This window comes from Vigna angularis, chromosome 11 (genome assembly GCF_016808095.1).
Source record: "Vigna angularis cultivar LongXiaoDou No.4 chromosome 11, ASM1680809v1, whole genome shotgun sequence".
In the NCBI taxonomy this organism is placed as follows: Eukaryota; Viridiplantae; Streptophyta; class Magnoliopsida; order Fabales; family Fabaceae; genus Vigna; species Vigna angularis.
In genome coordinates this window covers 16,794,106-16,816,578 of record NC_068980.1, presented here as the reverse complement: position 1 = coordinate 16,816,578, position 22,473 = coordinate 16,794,106, and positions in this window count along the sequence as shown.

The following is a 22,473-nucleotide window of genomic DNA, read 5'->3' as shown; positions in this document are numbered from 1 at the left end:
TTCTTTCATTCCAAAAGGGTTTATAAGCCACCTAGCTCTCCTAAAGTTCAAAAAATGAAAGCTAGCTATGTTTCCTTGCGCTACAAGCTAAGACGCCTACTTACTCTTCTTTTCTTTTAAGACTAAGCCATGGGAAGTCCCACATTGCTTGTGCTAAAAGGAAAAGAAGGGTTTATAAGCGTTTATTCAACTAGAACTAACGAAAAGAAAACAAAGAGGCAAATACAAGCCTATGAAACCTATTCTACTCTTTTTTTGCTTTTGTCACTTTGAAACTCTTCATTGTTGCCCCATTTATGATCATATCACAAAGGTAGGATAGAGGACTATCTCCTGAAGAATAATTAATATAAGAAATAAAATAAATTGTATTTTTCTTTTAATTGCAAACAATTTGTTTATATTTTTCAAGTTAGTTTTGGACCCAATTTCATTAAGCTTTCCGTTTTATTTACTGCTTTCCGTTTTATTTTGAAATGAAATGAAGATTTATTTTAGTAAACGATCTGTGAATTGTGAATGTTGATTGCATTATATGTGGACTAACCCTCAATCTAGTTGAGAAGATACGATTATGCAGTTTTGATATTGATAAAAAATCTGACCACTTGTTAAAAGTCCAAGTTTCAGTTTTTTTCTTCCGCCAATAGCAAAAGGTGGCACTCTTATGATTCTTTATTCTTTAAAAGCAGACATGAAATATTTTCTTTTTACTTCTTCCTTAATCTATTCAAGTTAGCAGTGTACTGAAACTTGAACTTTTAACAAGGAGATGAAGCCTGCTCTTATTCACTTGGTGTAGAGCAATCAATTCAATGGATTATTACATGAAAATCCATATGAGCATCTGACCACATTTGATGAGATATGCAATACAGTGAAGATTCAGGATGTACCAGATGAAGCTATTAAACTTAGTTTGTTTCCGTTCTCTTTGGGAGGCAATGCTAAGATATGGCTAAATTCTTTCCTTGAGAATAGTTTCACTATGTGGGAAGATGTGGTAGCAAAGTTCCTGAATAAGTACTTCCCTCAGTCAAAGGTAAATAAAGGTAAACAAGAAATATCTTCTTTTCAACAGGGCATGGAGGAGACATTAGGTCAAGCGTGGGATAGATACAAAAGCTTGTTGAGAAAGATGCCCATGCATGGCTTTGATGAAGCCACAATAGTCATTCTTTTCCTTGGAGGCCTTGGTTCACAAACCAAATTGATGTTAGATGCCTCGGTTGGAGGTAATATCAAATGCAAGACTCAAGAGGAAGCATATGAATTGATTGAAAACATGGATACTAATGATAATGAGATGCAGAATGAAAGAGCTCAATTTCAACAGAAAGGAGTTCTTCAGTTAGAATCTCAAGATGCTTTGTTGGCTCAAAACGAGATGATGACTCAACAATTAGAGACCCTGATGAAGAAAATCTCTCAACTACCGAAGGAGTTGCAACGTGTCTCTCAAGCTCAACATCAATTTTGTGAGATATGTGGTGGAGATAATGTGAATGGACAGTGTGCCATGCAAGATAATACCCAGGAAAAAGTAAATTATATGGGTAATCAGCACCACTCAGGTAATTTCAACCAAGGGTGGAAACCTCATCCAAGCATGGGTCAAGGGCAAGCTGAGCAATTAAATAGACCACCACAGCAGCAATGGCAACCACAATCCTCTTTATCTGAAAGGATGACAAAACTGGAAGACACCCTTCAACAATTCATGCAAGTGTCTGTCTATACTCAAAAGAGCACTGAATCTGCCATTAGAAACTTGGAGATACAAGTTGGTCAACTGGCTAAAAAGTTGGAGGATATGTATGACAGGAGTTTTGGGTCTAATATTGTAGTTAACCCTAAGGAGGAGTACAATGCCATCATGACTAGAAGTGGCAAGATGTTAGATGAGAGGAAAGTTGAGAGAAAAGAAAAAGCTATGTTGAGTGAAGTAGAAGAAGAGAATGAAGAGAGAAAAGAAAGGGCAAGAAAAGAGAAAGATGAGGGGAAGGAAAAATAAAAAGAGAGAGAAGAGAGAAAAAAAGAAAAAATATGTGAGAAGCCCATTCCTTATCCAAAGAGCTTTTCAAAGAATGAAAAAGAGAAGCAATATGGACGTTTCATGGAAATTTTCAAGCAATTGGAGATTACTATGCCCTTTGATAACGATTGAAAAACCGTTATTTTTATACTTAATTTTGATAATCAATCAACCCTTTTTGACTTAGAAACTTGCTTTAACTCATATTTTTGCTTTAGTTTTTGTGAATAAGAGAGTTGAAGGTGAATTTAATGGTTTTGTGCTAGATTCCTTTGATTTTGTAGGTTATTAGAATGATTTTAAAGAAGAGTTAAAGTATCGAATGGTTGAAATGCAGAAAAGTCAACCAGAAACAAGAAAAGTAAATTAGTCAACCAAAAAAGTCAACCTGTCAATCAGAAAAGTCAACCAGTCAACCAGAATGCAGAAAAGTCAACCAGAGTGCAGAAAAAGTTGCGCTGAGCGGAAATTGGCACTGAGCGCCAGTTTTGAAGTGCCAAAATCACCGGAGAGGGCTAAAAATGTAGCTGAGCTTCATTCTGAAGAGCCACACTTACTGTTGAGCAGCAAAAGTGCCACTGAGGGTCATTTTTATGGGCTTGGGCTTATTTTAAGTAATTTTTAGAAATTATAAAAGGGGTTTAGTTGACTTAGGGTAGACATCTTTTTGCAGACAGAGGCGAAACTTCACCCCTTGGAGGAGGATTTTGGATGCTAAAGCTCCTTTCTGAACTTTCTAGGGTTCTATCTTTCATTCTTTCATTGTTTTTCATCTAGTTTCACAATGATTATGGTGAACTAAACCTTCATTGTTGTTGGGGAACCGTTGTAATCCTTCGAAAGTCTCATGTTTTGAATTGATTTTTTATAATATATGCTTTCTTCCATTAATTGCTAGGGTTTTTCTTCTATACCCTATGCATGCTTTGTTTAACTCATTCAATTGCATGATCATTGATTTTATTTGTATCACTACAAAAAATATTACTATTACCGACGGATTTTTACCGACGAAAAATATTCGTCGATATATTTTAATTTCTGACGGAATTACCGACGGTGTTTTTAATCTTTTTTACCGACGGTCAAAAGCCTTCGGTAAGTGACATGCACATTACCGACGGATTTACCGAAGGCTTTTGGCCGTCAGTTAGTGACATGCACATTACCGACGGATTTACCGAAGGCTTTTGTCCGTCGATAAAAAGAGCGGGAATTTTCCCGCCCATTATTTCGCTTGATGACATTACCAACAGATTTATCGAAGGCTTCTGACCGTCGGTAAAAAAACAGAAATTTTTCGACACCAGCTTCGCATCTAGTGCCAATATATGTGGCAAACACTCATTTCTCCTCTCATTTCTCTCAATCTCAGTGTAATACTTCTTCCTATCGCTGCTCTCCACTACCACTGCTCTTCATCGCCGCTGCCCTCCACCGTCGCTGCCCTCCACCGTCGCTGCCCTCCACCGTCGCTGCCCTCCACCGCCGCTGCCCTCCACCGTCGTTGCCCTCCACCGCCGCTGCCCTCCACCGCCGCTGCCCTCCACCGCCGCTGCCCTCCACCACCACTGCCCTCCACCACCGCTGCCCTCCACCACCGCTGCCCTCCACCACAGCTGCTCTCCACCATCGCTGCTCTCCACCACCGCTCTCCACCACCGCTGCACTCCACCACCGCTGCTCTCCACCATCGCTGCTCTCCACGACATTTTTGCGATTAGGAACATTTCTCTTACAAATCTGAGAATTGCAGAGAAACTCTCTATGATTCCCTATGATTTTAACTATTGAAAATAAATTGGTTGTTTGATTCTTTGGAAATTAGTTTGTTACTGGCGTGATGCTTTTTTGGTGGCAGAGTTCATGAAAACGAAAAAAAAAATGACAGAGAGGGAGGAAGGAAGAAGAAGAAGATGAACTAGATCGCGGTAATTACCGACGGATTTACCGAAGGCCATAAGCCTTCGGTAATTACCGACGGCTGTACCGAAGGACAAAAGCCTTCGGTAATTACCGACGGCTGAAATATCCGTTGGTAAAGGTTACCGACAACGTTTTTACCGACGGTATTTTGACCGTTGGTAAGCCGTCGGTAAATGACAATTACCGACAGATTTGATACATTACCGATGAACTACGACCGTCGGTAATATCAATTATTCTTGTAGTGTATGGACACATAGATAAATCTAGACATGAAGAAATTCTCCCAAGAGCAATATTACCTAGACATAGGGATAGGAGAATTGGTTGCCTTTAAGCTTTTGTGCGAATGTAATGCATGAATAATTGCTAGGGAGACAAGACATTGTAAACTAGTGATTAGGATTAGGCTTTCTTCACAGAGACATCGGGTTTAAGGTAAATTAGAAAGTGGCATTAACATTAATGAAGAAAGGTGAATTCTTGAATACATGAGAGTGGATAGGAGAACTCGGTAACCCCAACAACATAATCATCCATATATTTCAATCATGTTTTGCTTCTTTTTTCCAATTGATCAATACATGCATTCATATTTACTTTTTAGTATTTGCATTTAAATCTCAAAGAATTGGTTTTTCAAGTCTTATTTAATCAAGAAACCACACAATTGTTTAGGCCGTGAGTCCTTTGCGAAACGATACTAGGTCTTACCATTTTATTTTTACTTGATATGATTCGGTTACACTTGCTGAGGGTTAACACCCTTGACCGAAGCACTACAGCAAATCCCTGCTTATGCGAAGCACATGAAGCAATTCCAGAGTACGCCCAAGCCTTCTACATCTGGCGCTGAAGCGCCCCCAAAAAGGGGCGCCTGGGCAGTGAGCGGAACTTCCTGCGCTTAAGCCTTCTAGAGTACGCCTAAGCCTTCTACATTCGGCGCTCAAGCGCCCCAAAAAGGGGTGCCCGGTCGGTGAGCAACACTTCCTGCGCTTAAGCCTCAAAAAGGGCGCTTCTTTCCTTGTGGTGCTTTTTCTGGACCTTTCTGAGCTCTATCTCCTTAGCACTTTATCCTTGCTTTCCATATTAACTCATTTTCTATCAAAACAAAGGGAATTAGTCATAAAATCATCAAATTCAACCTCAACTCTCTTATCCGCACAACTTAACAGAAAAACATGATTCCAAGCAAGTTTCTAAGCAGAAAAGGGTGCATTTAGTATTAAATTACATCACAGATAACAGTCTTTTCAACCGTTATCACAACCCCAAACTTAGAACTTTGCTTGTCCTCAAGCAAAACAGATTGTAACTCAGCTTTTCAGAACAATCACTACAATTACTCAACCTTTTTCAAAAACCTTTTCTTCCAGACAAGAAATCACTTTGATGAACTCAGCATACAAATGTCAGTTAAGATGTATAGATGCCTAATTCAATTAAAATTAGTGTGATGCTCATGTACTTGAACAGATGATATCCTTAAGAATGATCAATCAACTAAGCAAAGATGCAATCAGAAATTCAGAGAACTATTCCTCACCAAAGCAAGCGTTTCACTCAAGCACTAAAAAGTATATCACTCAAGCACTCAAAAGTGTATCACTCAACTCACAGGGGTATAATGAGGTTTTAGTGTCTTTTTCACTCTACTATCACAATGTCACACAATTTAACTTTGCCTTTCATTTAGCCACAATCAAACATACTCACAAGCAGGTTGGCATCACAAGGACTTTTCATGGTTTGTAACTTGGTTGGGCTAAGAAGGAAATTGGTCTTTCCGGTCAACAAAATCCTTGAGTTAAGAGAGACATTTATGGTTTCATCATTCAAGCACAAACTCTATTTCTTTTTCCCAGCTTTCCCTTGCATTGAGCTTTTCTTTTTTTTTTTCATTTTTTCTTTTCCTTTTTCTTTTGCTTTTCAAGTATTCATTGCTTACCTCAATGCTTTTTATTTTCCTTTTTCCCAGTAACCCCAAACTTGAACCTTTAGCAATACCTCACAAATGTTCTCAACTTAACTCAAGGTATAGATTTTCACAAAGGGTTTTCAACACATGCATAATAAGGCTTAAGGTTCAAAGGATAGAATAAAGTGTTTTGTTTTAAGTGGATAATTTCATGTGAAGGCTAGAAAAATATGGGATAACAAAAGATGGCCTTGATCATGTGAAACCTTCAAGCAAGTAGTTCAATCACAGAAAATTTAGGCAAAATCATTCATGCTACCAAAGTAATAGCAATTATTCACAAAAAACTCTGAAGCCCAAAACTCACACAAGTAAACTCTCAAGTCCCAGAATTCAGAAAAACAACCTGCTCAGTATCTCAATCAAACTTTACCTTAAACACCTGTTTTATACACTACGAGTCATCACTTGTAGATTAGTAAATCATGCATCATCTCAACAACAATCAACACACCAGAGCATCACAAAGCACTACTTATCACAAAATAGAACAGTTCAACCAAAGCAGTGTAATTTATCCACGCAGAGTACAATAACAAAACAAATAATTCAAAAGAAAAGTTTAGAAAGCTAGGTTGCCTCCCAGTAAGCGCTTCTTAACGTCACTAGCTTGACACCATAAAATCATTGTGGATCAACCAACTCCATAACAGTTGAAAACGTTGTACCTCACCACCCAAATAATGCTTGAGACATTGTCCAATAATCATCCAACTTCTTTATGGGTCTGCAGAGCATGGATCTGTCAACTTAACTGCTCCATGTGGAAGGACATTCTTGACCATAAACGGACCAGACCACTTGGACTTCAACTTTCCAAGGAAAAGTTTTAGTCGGGAATTGAACAACAACACTTGTTGTCCTAGATGGAAGACCTTTTTTATCAGCTTCCTTTCATGATAAAATTTCACCCTCTCTTTGTAATTCTTAGAAGAATCATAGGCATGTAGCTGCATTTCCTCAAGCTTAATTAAATTACATCACCAAATAACAAAAATAAAAGTTTTCAAATCACTGGGCTGCTGATAACAGTTGAAAAACTGTTATTTTTATGCTTAAAATTGATACTAAAAGCAACCTTTAACACTTAGAAACTAGCTTGAAATCATGCTTTTGTTCATATTTTTAGAAATAAGAGAGTTGGACAGGTTTATGCTTGATTTCAATGTTTTATGCAGGTTTTAAGGTGAATTTGATGAAAGAAGTGAAGAACGATAGAGATGGAATCAGAAAAGAACTCAAAAAGTGCAAAAGAAGAGAAGCCGTAAGTACCACTCAGCGCTAGTTTACCGCTGAGCGACACTCAGGAACACACGTTGGCTCCGCTGAGGGGTGAAAGTGCAGCTGAGGGGAGATTTGACTTTGCGCTAGTACTGCTGAGCGGCTGTTTACCGCTGAGCGGTGGTATTTTGGGCTTAGGCCTACTTTTCTGTAATATTGTGAATAGTATATATAAGCTTTAGGACTTTCTAGGGTTTGTATCTTTGGCTGGAGACGAAGCAAACACACACCTTTCCACCCCTTGGAGGAAGATCTTGGATGCTAAGCCTACCTACTCATCTTTCTAGGGTTCTATCTTTCATTCTTTCATTATTGGTTGTCTTTAAACTTCTATGCTTCAGAATTAATTATTAGGGATGCTAGGAATTGTATGAACTCGTAATTAAGGATAGGCTTTCTTCGCAAGGTAATTTAGAGAGTGGCATTAACATTGATGAAAAGAATGATGAATTCCTAAAATATATGAGAGTGGATAAGATGAAATTGATTTCCCCAACAACATACTCATCCATATAATTCGTTCCGTGTTTGTGTTCTTCTTTCCCATTGATCAAAACTCATGCATACTTGTTTACTTATTGTCTTTTGCATCCGAAACCTATAACCAATTGCTCACAAGTCTTAAATAATCAAGAAATCATATAACTAACTAGGTCGTGAGTCCTTTGGGAGAACGATACTTGGTCTTACCGAGTTTATTACTTGATACGATTTGGTCGCACTTGCCGAGGGTTAAACAAGTTTTTGGCACCATTTTTCGGTGTTCATAAATTTGTCATCAGCTGCCTCCCAGCAAACGCTTCTTTAACGTCACTAGCTTGACCCAATAAAGCTCAAGTCACTTCTTTCATGTTGATGTTCTTCTTTTTCCTCGCACTCCAACTCATACACATCTTCTTGGTCACCTTTTTGACTCTCCTTGGTTATCTTTAAGCTCTTTAACAACCCACACTGTGCGCTTGAAGCTCACTGGTGCGCCAAGTTTGAGTTGTTTATCCACTGAGTCATGATGAACCATCTTTCCTTTGCCATCTTTTTCTTCTCCTTCCTTACCCTATGACAAGAAATAATTTTTACCTTTGGTAACCAGCTTGGCAACTTTAATGCTAGTCACTAGTGCATCTTTATCTTCAACTTTATGACTAGTCTTCCTCACTTGATTTTGTTGCTCAGTATTGAAGACATTAAAGATCACCTCCTCTTCTTGGTCTTTAAGTGCTATCGTCCCATCATCCACATTGATGATCACCTTAGCCGTTTTCATGAATGGCCTTCCAAGAATAATAGGAGTCTTCACATCTTCGTCCATCTCCATCACTACAAAATCAACCAAAAAACCAAGTTTGTTTATGCGAACCACAACATCTTCCGCCGCACCATAGGGCTTTTTGGTAGATCCATCCGCCAGTTGCAAAGTAACCATTGTAGGCTTCACTTTTAAGACCACCAATCCTCTCAAACACAGAGAAAGGCATCAAAGTAATGCTTGACCCTAAATCAATTAAGGTTTTCCTTATAATCACATTCCCAATGATGCAAGGAATAGTAAAGCTTCCTGGATCTTTAACTTTTGGAGGAAGTGCCTTCTGCAACATAACACTACAATTTCCTTGTACATCCATGGTTTCCTCATCTATATATCTCTTCTTTTTCAGGAATCTCTTCAGAAATTGTGCATACACAGGAACCTGTTGCAATGCTTCAGCCAAAGGAATTTTAATCTCCAATTTCTTGAAGATTTCTTTGAAAAACCCTAATTGCTTCTCCTTTTCTTTTCTGCTACTCTCCTTAGGGTAACGAAGAATCTTTTCAACTTTTTCAATTTTTTTCTCTCCCCCCTTCTTTTCTTTCTTTTTTCTTTCAACCTTACCTATTTTCTCTTTTTTTTCTTCTTCTAACTCAACTCTTTCTTTTCTATCCCCTACTCTCTCATCACTTATGATCACAATCGCTTTACATTCTTCCTTAGGGTTAACCTCAGTATTAGTCCCAAATTGCCTCTCAACTTTATCGTCCAACTTCTTGGCCAGTTGGACCATCTGCATCTCCAAATTCCTTATAGCAGCTTCAATGCTCTTGTGGTTGGAGATAGTGATAACAGTTGAAAAACTATTATTTTCATGCTTAAAATTGATACTAAAAGCAACCTTTAGCACTTAGAAACTAGCTTGGAATCATGCTTTTGTTCATATTTTTAGAAATAAGAGAGCTAGACAGGTTTATGCTTGATTTCAGTGTTTTATGCAGGTTTTAAGGTGAATTTGGTGAAAGAAGTAAAGAAGGATAGAGATGGAATCAGAAAAGACATCAAAAAGTGCAAAAGGAGAAGCCGCAACTACCGCTTAGCGGCAGTTTACCACTGAGCGGCACTAAGAAATTCACGTTGGCTCCGCTGAGGGGTGAAAATGCCGCTGAGGGGAGGAAAACAACTCACGCAATTACCGACCCCAACAACATATTCATCCATATATTTCAATTCACGTGTTTTGTTTCTTCTTGCCCATTGATCATCACATGCATACATATTTACGTTTTAGTCTTTTTGAAACTTACAACAATTTGTTCACAAGTCTTAATTAATCAATAAATCACATAACTGTCTATGCCGTGAGTCCTTTGGGAGAACGATACTTGGTCTTACCAGGTTTATTACTAGATACGATTCAGTTACACTTGTCTAGGGTTAACAAGTTTTTGACTCTGTCACACAAGAAAGAACATAAAGTGGCTCAAATCTCACACAGGGTATTTCTATCACAATCAATTACCCTCTCAAACATCATGATCATATTCCAATCAGAGAAAAACATGGATTTCAAACCAAGTATCAATCAAGTGAAGGAAAGGACACGTCTACAACCTAAACAAAGTCCAGAAATCAAGAGAAACATGCAAAACTGTACACAAGACGCAACAAAAACAACCTAGAAAAGAAAAAAAAATTAACAAAGAAAATAAAAACTAACAAAGAAAAATCAGAATCTCCCCCAATAGCCCACACTTAAACTACACAATGTCCTCAGAGCAATCAATACAATCAAAAGATGAAGGACAAGTGCAATAGAAGTGATGAAAGGAGGAGAAGGGGAAAGAAAAACTCCCCTAAGTTATGGTGGAAGTTGCCAATTTTGGACTAGCAGGGATATGTTTTCCACCACAGGATTCAACAAAGAAGTTTTGAGGAGGAGTTGCTTCATCAGTACTGCCCTATCATCAAAAGCAAGATGTTTCTTCTTTCTTCTCCAAGCAAACTGTTGCATCAGTAGCTCTCCTTCCACTGGCAGTTGTTGAGTGTGACACCGGAATAGAGACCTCTGGCTCGCTCAAAGCAGTAGCAGTACACTCTCCTTGATCAACCATGAATTCCTTAATAACAACACGTGCATTCTCATTTAACTCTGCAGCCTGGTCATCAAACTCACAATTAATAGCATCTGTTATAAGCTTAGAATCTGGTTGTAACACAGAATCAATTTCAGTACAAATGGAGCAAGAACCAGACTCATAATCACATTCAAAATTCTCAGAGAACTGTGTTAGATCAAAGTTCAATCCTAACTCTATATAGTTATCAGATTGTAGAGTTTCTACCTCAAAATCAATATTGACATATGCATCATCAGCAGAATCAATGGTTAGTTCAAGGCTATTATCATTCAAAATTTCATCATGGCAATCATGTCCATTCAAAACAACATTTATACCAATGGGTTCAATGGCTGATACTGAATCAAAAATTTTAGAATGGTCTATCAAATCTGTATCAGTTTCAGTCATAAACCCTATAGAATCAGTGTGCAGCAAATCACAGGCATTTGAATGTATAGGCAAATCAAGTAAAGTGATTGGAATCTCAGGTTTTGAATAAACATGTTTTTGCTCATTGAAAATTTTCTTACCAATCTCCAAGTCATCAACTGCATCCTCAGGGCTATCATATAAATCAGGATCAGTGCAAAGATACTGAACATTAGGTATGTCAATGTGCTATGTAGGGAGTAATGAATCCACAACATGAGTGTGCATAGACATGTCAATATCAGAATCCATAACATGGAGGAAAACCACTATTTAAAGATTTGAAATTTATAAAAACAACTAAATGCACAGAATACCAAAATGATAAAAACCTAAACACACAAAAAGTGCTAAAAGAAGTAAACCTAAACAACACTAACTAAACATCCTAAAACACAACACAACACACTCACAGCACAAGACAAATGTTAACCCTCAGCAAGTCTACCGAATGGTATCAAGTAATAATAAAATGGTAAGACCAAGTATCGTTTCCTAAAGGACTCCCGGCCTAGACAGTTATGTGATTTTTGATTAAATTAGACTTGTAAACGAAATCATTGTGTTTGAATTGCGGAAAATAAACATGAATGCAAGTGTTTGATCAATTGGATTGAAAGAAGCAAAAGAGATTGATGGAAAATATGGAATGATGATGTTGTTGGGGTTTCCGATTTATCCTATCCACTCTCATGTATTCAAGAATTCATCTTTCTTTATTAATGTTAATGCCACTTTCTAATTTACATTAAACCCGATGTCTTGATGAAGAAAGCCTACTCCTAATCACTAGTTTACAATGTCTTGTCTCCCTAACAATTATTCATGCATTACATTCGTACAGAAGCTTAAAGGCAACAATCCTCCTATCCCTATGTCTAGGTTATATTGCTCTTGGGAGAATTTCCTCAGTTCTAGATTTATCTATATGTGTCCATATAAATAACATCAATGATCATACAATTGAATGAGTTAAACAAAGCATGCAAAGAGTATAGAAGAAAAACCCTAACAATTAATGAAGCAAAGCATATAAAATATGGAACCAATTCAATACATGAGAGTTTCAAAGGATTACATCGATTCCCCAACAACAATGAAGGTTTAGTTCACCATACACATGGTGAAACTAGATGAAAAGCAATGAAAGAATGAAAGATAGAACCCTAGAATTTGAAGAAAGGAGCTTCCGCATCCAAAATCCGCCTCCAAGGGGTGAAGAAAGTGTGATTTCGCCTCTTTCTGTCCAAAGATCCCAACCCTAGGTCGGCTAAACCCTTATATACTTTATTAAAATTTACAGAAAATAGGCCCAAGCCTAATTAAATGGCGCTCAGCGGCACTTTCGGCGCTCAACATTAAGTGCGGTTCTTCAGAATGACGCTCAGTTGCAGTTTTGGCTCTCAACGGTGACTGCGGTGCATCAGAACGCCGCTCAGCGATAAAAGTTGCGCTGAGCGGTGAGTACGACTCTTCTTTTGTGCACTTTTACTTCCTGTCCTGAGTCCAACTCCTTACTACTTCAACTTCTTTCATCTAATTCATCTTAATTCCTGTCAAAACAAGGAAAACCAAGCATAAAACTTATCCAACTCTCTTATTTCCAAAACTTAAGGAAAAGCATGATTTCAAGCTAGTTTCTAGGTCATAAAGGTTGTTTTTAATATCAAAATATTAAGTATAAAAATAATGGTTTTTCAATTGTTATCAGAACCCCAAACTTAGAACTTTGCTTGTCCTCAAGCAAACAAGATGTAACTCAGTCTTCCACCAATCCATAAAATGATTCACCACATTCAAAAACTTTCTTTCAAGACAAGTAATTACTCAAATCAGCTCATCAAAAAGAATTCAGTCAAGATGCACACATGCTTTAATTCAATCAAACTCATTATGGTGTTCACATAGTCACATAGTATTCAACAAATGCTACTCTCATGAATGATCAATTAACTAAGCATAGATGTAATCATGTGCTCATGGAATTATTTCTCACTAGATAAAGTGTTTCACTCAATCACACAAGTGTATAGAGGTCACTCAATCATTCTACTATCACAATGTCACATGAATCAACTTTGCCTTTCATTTAACCATAATTAAACACACTAACAAACAAGCATCATCACAAGGACTTTCTATGGCTTATAATGTGGTTGGGCTAACAAGAAAATTGGTTTTCTAGATCACAAAAACCTTGAGTTAAGAGAATCATCATTGAAACACAACCATTCTTACTCCTTCCCAACTTTCTTTTGCACTTAGCTTTTCTTTTTCTTTCTTTTCCTTTTTATTTTTCTTTTCACGTGCTTAGCTATATGCCTTCAATATTCCCCTTTTAGACTTCCCAACAACACCAAACTTGAACCTTTATCAATACCACAAGATATTTTCAACTCAACTCAAGGTAAAGATTTTGAAAAAGGGTTTTCTATCATGTTCATGGCTAAGGGTTCAAGGATAGAACACACTGTGCTCTCTTTTATTGGGCTAAAATCATGCATTTGGCTAAGAAAGGGTTACCAACAAATGGCCTTGATCACATGACACATACAAGCAAGTGATTCAATCATAGAAACCTGGGCAAAGTCATTCATGCTTTCAATGTAATAACATTCAATCACAAAAACTGTAGAGTTCAAAACCTCACATATAGGCTCATTCAACATTCCACATACACATCTTGCTTAGCATCATAATCACAATCACAACATCATGCATTTGTTCACATAGCTTGTGAACAACCACCTGTATATCAGCATATAGTGCACAATCTCAACATCAATCAATATCCAAGCATCATCAAGTAATACTCATCATGCATAAATCACAAGCAAACCATCATAGCAGATAAAGTTTCACACTGAGTACATCACAACCTATTCTAATAACATAAGAAAATAAGTTCAACATTACAAAACAAAAGATAGAAAAAATATTGTTCTAGAGGTGATAGCATCCATTAGTAGATGCTATTTCAACTCCTCATCAACCCATGCTGTCACATGAATCTTCCTCCTCTTCGTCATCTTCAGCATCTTCAAATTCATCATCACCATCCTCATCATCATCCATAGCTGGAGCTTCAACTGCTCCAGCTTCACTAGCCTGAGCTTGCTCCTCTGGCGATTCCACCACATTGTTGAACTCATCCATGGTCCACCGATGTCTTGGGGGTGTATCATACATCCCAATGATCATCTCTGCTGTGGCCACCTACCCTCTGTGGATGAACTGCATCCTACCATCTATAAGAGACATATACATATCTCTCATCTGAAACGGCCTTGGATCATGAGGCTATGCAAGTGCCTATGGTGGTCCTCTTCCTTTACGAGGATGACGTGGTGGTACTGGCTGAGTTGCCTCATCTCCACCACAATACTGCCTATTGTAGGCCTCATCAATCGCCTTCCTAGGCCTCTCAAACGGCGGTGTAGAAATATTCACTCCAGCTAGCTCATAGAGGTGTGTGATCAGAGAAGGATGCCCTAAAGGTGCCTTGTTGTTCATAGTATTGGCACACACCTATATCTCATTGGCTATGACCTGGCCAATGTTAATGCTCATCCCTCTCAACACACATTACAAAAGAAGAGCCTTGTTGACAATAATATCAGAGACATGTGAACATGGTTGGATGTTAGCATGAGAGAACGCCATCTAGTACTTTGCTAAAGGATTCAGATCAACTCTCCTGATATTCACAACAACACCATTTCTATTTCTCTAAAAGTGCCCTCCAGGCACACAAAGCACACTCTCCATATCAACAAAATTTGCTCCTTCTTTCATGTTTAAAGCAAACTAACACTGCTCACCAGCCCATTCAGTATTTAGAAACCTGTTTATAGAATCAGGGTCATACCGAATGGTGTGTCTTCTAACATAGCTCATATAGTCCTCATTGGGATTATCACTCAACCGCCTTGCATTGGTGTAAAACTCTTTCACCACTGCTATGTTAGCTGGTGCAGGATAAGTGGCTAGTCTCCCCCAATTCTTGTTCTCTAATTGCTCTCCAAACTGTGGAGCAAAATCAAGTATCAACCCAACCTTCCTTTCCATCAGTAGCCTTCTATCTTGCACAATATTGAAATGGTGCTCATGCTTGCGGGAAAGGAACTTGCTGGAATAGGAGCGTTCTGGTTCCTTATCCTTCCTCTTCGATCCTATAGTCTTGATTCTTTTGCCCAATGAGGAGGCCAATCCTGCATCAAACACAATTCACAAAACCACAAGACACATTGTTAAGCATTAGTAAACGACAAACAACTCCGTAAAACCATCCTTATCACCGCTGAAGGCACACAAAACCCCTCAGCACAACCTGTGCAGCAAAACCAGCAAGCAAAAAGACTCAAAACACCATTCTACAAAAATCGCACTCAGGGGAAATTTCTGCTGAGCGGCGATTCTGCAGATTTTGCAAAATGCTCCAAAAATGCTTCTAATCTCCACCCATATGCATTCTTCCTAGTTCCATACCCAAATCAAGCAATTTAATCGGTCCAAACAATGATTAATTCATCTAATCATGCATTAAAATCACAATCCCTAAAGGATCGTGCTTAGACAACCATGTTCATACCAATTCATGCTTTCAAAATACCTAGAATGTAAAATTCTTGTACTTACTTGGGTGGAGATGCTAGATGAGTGAAGAATGCTCTAGGAATGTGAAGAAATCAGCCCCTAACAACAATGCTCTCACCAATCCCCAAACTTGAGTGGAAACTTGATGCAAAAGTGGTTTAAAGAGAGATTTTGTGAAGGGGGAAGAAGGAAAAAGTGCAGAGAACTCTTTGGAGAGTGCTTGAGAGTGTGTGGGAAGAAGGAGATCTGAAAGTGGTAGCCAAGACGCACCCTAGGGTATAAAAATGACCTAATGGGCCAAATACTGCTGAGCCCAATTAAAACAAAACAGCCAATCAGCAAAACTGCCACGTTTGCGCTCAACGATAATTATCACTGAGCGGCATTTGTGGCACCAATTCTCCTTCTTTCTTAGCTTGCCCTAGCTGTCCCTTACCAATACCTCTCACTTACTTAATGCATTTAGTCTCTCACATCACTCAAACATTCAATCCCTATAATGCAACTAGAGAAGAATAAAAGAAAACAAACAAAGACAAATTCAATCAACTGGGTTGCCTCCCAAGTAGCGCTTGTTTAACGTCACGAGCCTGACCCAAAATACTCCAACACCCATTAGTAGGTGTAAATCTTACCATCACCCTTCAGTAGGTGTACCTTCTTGATAACAGTTGAAAAACCGTTATTTTTATACTTAATTTTGACCTTAAAGACAACCTTTATGACTTAGAAACTAGCTTGTAATCATGATTTTGCTTATGTTTTGGAAATAAGAGAGTTGGATAGGTTTTATGCTTGGTTTCTCTTGTTTTTGCAGGTTTTAAGATGAATTGAATGGAAGAAGTGAAGTAGCCATAAGTTGGAGTCAGAAAAGGAAGAAAAAGTGCATAAAAGAAGAGCTGCAAGTACCACTCAGTGAAAATTACCGCTCAGCGGCACTCTGAAGTCCCGTAGTCACCGTTGAGGGGCAAAATTGCAGCTCAACGTCAAATAGAAGAACCGCACTTACCGTCGAGCGGTATTTTAATGGGCCTTGGGCCACTTTTCTGTAATCTTTAAGAGTCTATATAAGGTTTTAGTCGACCTAGGGTTAGTATCTTTTGGGAGAATGAAGCAAAATCACACTTTCTTCACCCCTTGGAGGAGGATTTTGGATGCTCAAGCTCCACTCTTCAGATTCTAGGATTCTATCTTTCATTCTTTCATTATTTTTCATCTAGTTTCACCATGATTATGGCGAACTAAACCTTCATTTTGTTGGGGAATCAATGTAATCCTTTGAAATCTCATGTATTGAATTGGTTCTTTAATCCATATGCTTTCTTTCATTAATTGTTAGGGTTTTTCTTCTATACTCTATGCATGCTTTGTTTAACTCATTCAATTGCATGATCATTGATTTTATTTGTATGGACACATAGATAAATCTAGACATGAAGAAATTCTCCCAATAATAATATTGCTTAGACATAGGGATAGGAGGATTGGTTGCCTTTAAGCTTCTGTGCGAATGTAATGCATGAATAATTGCTAGGGAGGCAAGACATTGTAAACTAGGGATTAGGAGTACGCTTTCTTCAACGAGACATCGTGTTTAAGGTAAATTAGAAAGTGACATTAACATTAATGAAGAAAGATGAATTCTTGAATACATGAGAGTGGATAGGATTAATTAAAAACCCCAACAACATCATCATTCCATATATTTCAATCACATTTTGCTTCTTTTGTCCAATTGATCAATACATGCATTCATATTTACTTTTTAGTCTTTGCATTTAAATCTATAAGAATTCGTTCACAAGTCTAATTTAATCATCAAATCACATAACTGTTTAGGCCGTGAGTCCTTTGGGAAACGATACTTGGTCTTACCATTTATTATTACTTGATACGATGTGGTTACACTTGCCGAGGGTTAACACTTCTAAGTATCCTTCAGTAAATACTCACCAACCTAACATCCATCAGTAGATGCTAAACCCAAATATAACAATGTTCCAAAGTTTCAAATTACATCACCAAAATAAATAAATTCAAAGAAATTAATGTTCTCAAATCACTGGGATGCCTCCCAGCAAGCGCTCTTTTAACGTCACTAGCTTGACCCAATAAAGCTCAAGTTCCTTCTTCAATGTTGGTGTTCCTCTTGCTTTCATCACACCAACTCATCAATTGCTTTCGATCCACCTTTTTGACTCTCCTTGAATATGGAGCTTCAATCTCTGTCACTCCATTCTCTTTGAAAACTTTCACAACCCACAACTTGTTCTTGAATCTTACCGGTGTACCAAGTTTGAGTTGTGCATCCATCAAGTCATCATGAACCTTTCTTCCTTTGTCATCTTTTTCTTCTTCCCTAACCTGTGACAAGAAACAATTTTTACCTTTGATGACCGGCTTTGCAGCTTTAGAGCTAGTCATGGGTGCATCCTTACATGCAACTTTATGCCTAGCCTCCTTCTCTTGAATCTGTTGCTCAGCTTTGAAGACATTAAAGATCACCTTTTCTTCTTTGTCTTGAAGCACTATCATCCATCATCCACATTGATGAATACCTTTGCCATTTTCATAAACGGTCTTCCAAGAATAATTGGGATCTTCTCAATCTTCGTCCATCTCTATCACCACAAAATCCACCAGGAATTTAAGTTTATCTATGCAAACCACCACATCTTCCACTACACCATAGGGTTTCTTGGAAGATCCATCCGCCATAAGAAAAGTCACCTTGGTTGGATTGACTTCAAGATCACCAATCCTTTCAAGCATAGATAAGGGCATCAAATTAATGCTTGACCCTAAATCAATTAAGGCCTTCCTTATATTATCCTTCCCAATGACGCAAAGAATAGTAAAACTTCCTGGATCTTTCACTTTCTGAGGAAGTGGTTTCTCAAAAATAGCTCTACATTCTTCCTGTTTATCACTAGTTTCCTCCTCTAGATATCTCTTCTTTGCGAGGATTTGCTTCATGTGCTTTTGATGGACAAATTTGTAAGCACCAAAATATGATGTCACAAACTTGTTTCACAATCGGCAAGTATGACCGAATCGTTCAAGTAATAAACTTGGTAAGACCAAGTATCGTTCTTCCCAAAGGACTCACGGCCTAGTTTAGTTATGTGATTTGTTGATTAGCTAGGACTTACAAACAAAATAATTGGATTTTATATGCAAGACGAAAAACTAAACATGTATGCATGGAGTTTGATCAATGGCAAAGACAAAAGATAAACACTTTCAATGAAATATATGAATGAATATGTTGTTGGGGGTCAATTTCATCTCATCCACTCTCATACATTTTAGGAATTCAACATTCAAATCATCATTGTTAATGCCACTCTCTAAAGTACCATTCTAGATGGCTTCTCCCTAATCAAATAGTTCATACAATTCCTAGCATTCCTAATGATTAGTTCATAAGTGCAGGAGCTTAACGACAACCAATATAACATTGGGAGAAATTCCCCGGATCTAGACTTCCCCGTACGTGTCCGTATCGACAAAACCAATAATCATGCAATAGAATGAGTTAAACAATGCAAGCATTGAGCAAAGAGGAAAAACCCTAACTAATGATGAAAGAAAGCATAAGTCTTAGATTAAGATGCAAGCATAAATTCCATATATGAGAGCTTCAAGAGATTACATTGATTCCCCAACAAACATACAAGGTTTAGTTCACCATATTCATGGTGAACCTAGATGAATTACAATGAAAGAATGAAAGAATAAACCCTAAAAAGGTGAAGAGGTAGCCTGAGCATCCAAGATCCTCCTTCAAAGGGGTGGAAGAGAGAGTGTTTGCCTCGTTTCTGCCAAAGATGTCTAACCCTAGGACGTGCAAGTCCTTATATACTATTCTAGAGTTACAAAAGATTACAAAAGCCCAAGCCCAAAAAGTGCCGCTCAGCAGTAAATACCGCTCAGCGGTGACCTCGCTTCACTTTTCTTCCCCTCAGCGGCCAGTTTGCCCCTCAGCGGACCTCCCGTGACCTCCTGAGTGCCGCTCAGCGGTAAAATGCCGCTGAGCGGTGCCTTCGACTTCTCTTTTTGCACTCTTTGCTTCCTTTTATGATTCCACTTCTCTTCTTCTTTACTTCTTTCACTAAATTCACCTCAAAACCTGCACAAAAACACTCAAATCAAGCATAAACCTGTCCAGCTCTCTTATTTCTGAAAATATAGATAAAAGCATTGATTTCAAGCTAGTTTCTAAGTCTAAAGGTTGCTTTTAATATCAATTTTAAGCATGAAAATAACAGTTTTTCAACTGTTATCACAACCCCAAACTTAGAACTTTGCTTGTCCTCAAGCAAACAAAATGTAACTCCATCTCCAACCAATTCATATGATGGTTCACTCATTCAAAATCCTTTTCTCAAGATAAGTAACAACTTCACTCAAACTTATGACCAAAAGTTCAATCAAGATGTGCACATGTTTTAGTGTTCACAAAGTCATTTAAATTCCAACAAATGCTATTTTTTTCATGAATGATCAATCAATTAAGCATGGATGTTCATGTGTTTATGGAATATTTCCTCACTAGGTAAAGTGTTTCACTCAACACACAAGTGTATAAGAGGTAAAGTGTTTCACTCATTCACTTCACTATCACAATGTCACATGAATCAACTTTGCCTTTCATTTTACCACAATCAAAAACATTCACAAGCATGCATCATCACAAGGACTTTTCAATGGCTTATAATGTGGCTGGGCTAACAAGAAAATTGGTTTTTCTGGATCACAAAATCCTTGAGTTAAGAGAATCATAACAACACAATCATCTTATTCATTCCCAACTTGCCTTTGCATTTGCATTGAGCTTCGCTTTTTCTTTTCTTTTCTCTTTGCATATTCTTACTTTTTAGCTCTTAGCTCAATGCTTTTCATGTTTTCCCAACAACCCCAAACTTGAACTTTTAACAATACCATACAAGATCTTCTACGTAACTCAAGGTAAAGATTTTCAATCAAAGGTTTTCAGTGTATGTTCAAGGCTAAGGGTTCAAAGGATATAACACAAAGTGTTCTCTTTTAGTGGGCTAATTTTATGTATTTGGCCAATAAAAAGGGTTTCAACAACACGACCTTGATCATATGATGCAAAACAAGCAATTTATTCAATCATAGAAAACCTGGGCAAAATCATTCATGCTTTCAAAGTAATAGCATTCAACAATAACAACTCTGGAGCTCAAAACCTCACATATAAGCTCATTCACATTTGACATACACATCCTGCTTAATCTCACAATCACAATCATGATATCATGCATTTGTTCACAAAGCTTGTGAATCACCTGTATAAGCATTTAATATGCACATCATCTCAACATCAATCAATAAGCATCATCAAGCATTACTTATCAAACAATCACAGTTAATAGCAAACCATCATACAAAACCAGGTTTTCAATAGAGTACATCAAACCCTAATCTAAAAAACAAAAACAAAATTACTTACAAGATACTGGGTTGCCTCCCAGTAAGCGCTTGTTTAACGTCCCGAGCCTGACCCAACTTTCAAGGATCAACCAACAACATCATTGTGGAAAAACGTTGCACTTCTCCCCCTAGATAGGGCTTGAGACGTTGACCATTTACCACCCAGCTTTTCTGTGGATCATCAGCAGATGGATCAAATATTTCAATTGCTCCATGTGGATGCACTTCTTTTATCACAAATGGTCCTGTCCATTTTGACTTCAGCTTCCCAGGAAATATCTTCAATCTTGAGTTGAACAATAGTACCTGTTGTCCTGGATTGAAAACTCTATTCACCAACTTCCTGTCATGATAAAATTTAATTTTGTCTTTGTAAGCCTTGGATGAATCATATGCATGTAACCGCATTTCTTCAAGCTCTAAAATCTGCCTTCTGCGTGTGCATTGAGTTTCATAAGGATCAAAATTCAAAAATTTCAAAGCCCATAATGCTCTATGCTCCAATTCAACTGGCAAATGGCATGCTTTCCCATAGACTAATTGAAATGGTGATAATCCCATAGACGTCTTCATTGCTGTTCTATAAGCCCAAAGAGCATCATCCAATTTGAGAGACCAATCCTTCCTTGATGAAGTCACGGTTTTTTCCAGGATTCTTTTTATCTCCCTGTTAGATACCTCAGCTTGTCCATTGGTTTGTGGGTGATAAGGTGCAGCTACCTTATGCTTCACTCCATAGTGTTTGAGTACTTTCTCTAGCTGATAATTGCAAAAATGAGATCCTCCATCACTAATCAACACTCTTGGAGTGCCAAAACGTGAGAATATCTGCCTCTTCAGGAATTTAATTACCGTACTAGCATCATTTTTAGGACAAGCCAATGCTTCCACCCATTTACTCACATAATCCACTGCTACCAGAATATATTCATTGTTGAAAGATGGAGGGAAGGGTCCAACAAAGTCAATACCCCAACAATCAAAAACCTCAACCTCTAAAATACCTTGTAAAGGCATCTCATGACGTTTAGTGATTGTCCCTGCTCTTTGACATTTGTCACAATTCCTAGCATGATTATGAGCATCTTTAAATAAAGTTGGCCAATAGAATCCTGATTGAAGGACTTTTGCTGCTGTTCTTTCTCCATTAAAGTGTCCTCCATAAGGTGAATCATGACAATGCCAGAGAATTCCTTCTGCTTCTTCATTTGTAACACATCTCCTCAGAAGATTATCTGCTCCAATTTTGAACAAATATGGATCGTCCCACACAAACTGCTTGGCATCATGCAGAAATTTCTTTCTCTGTTGCCAAGTTAAATCTTCCGGCATGACTCTTGCAGCTTTGAAATTTGCCATATCAGCAAACCAGGGCCTCTGCTGAATATACATGAGTGAT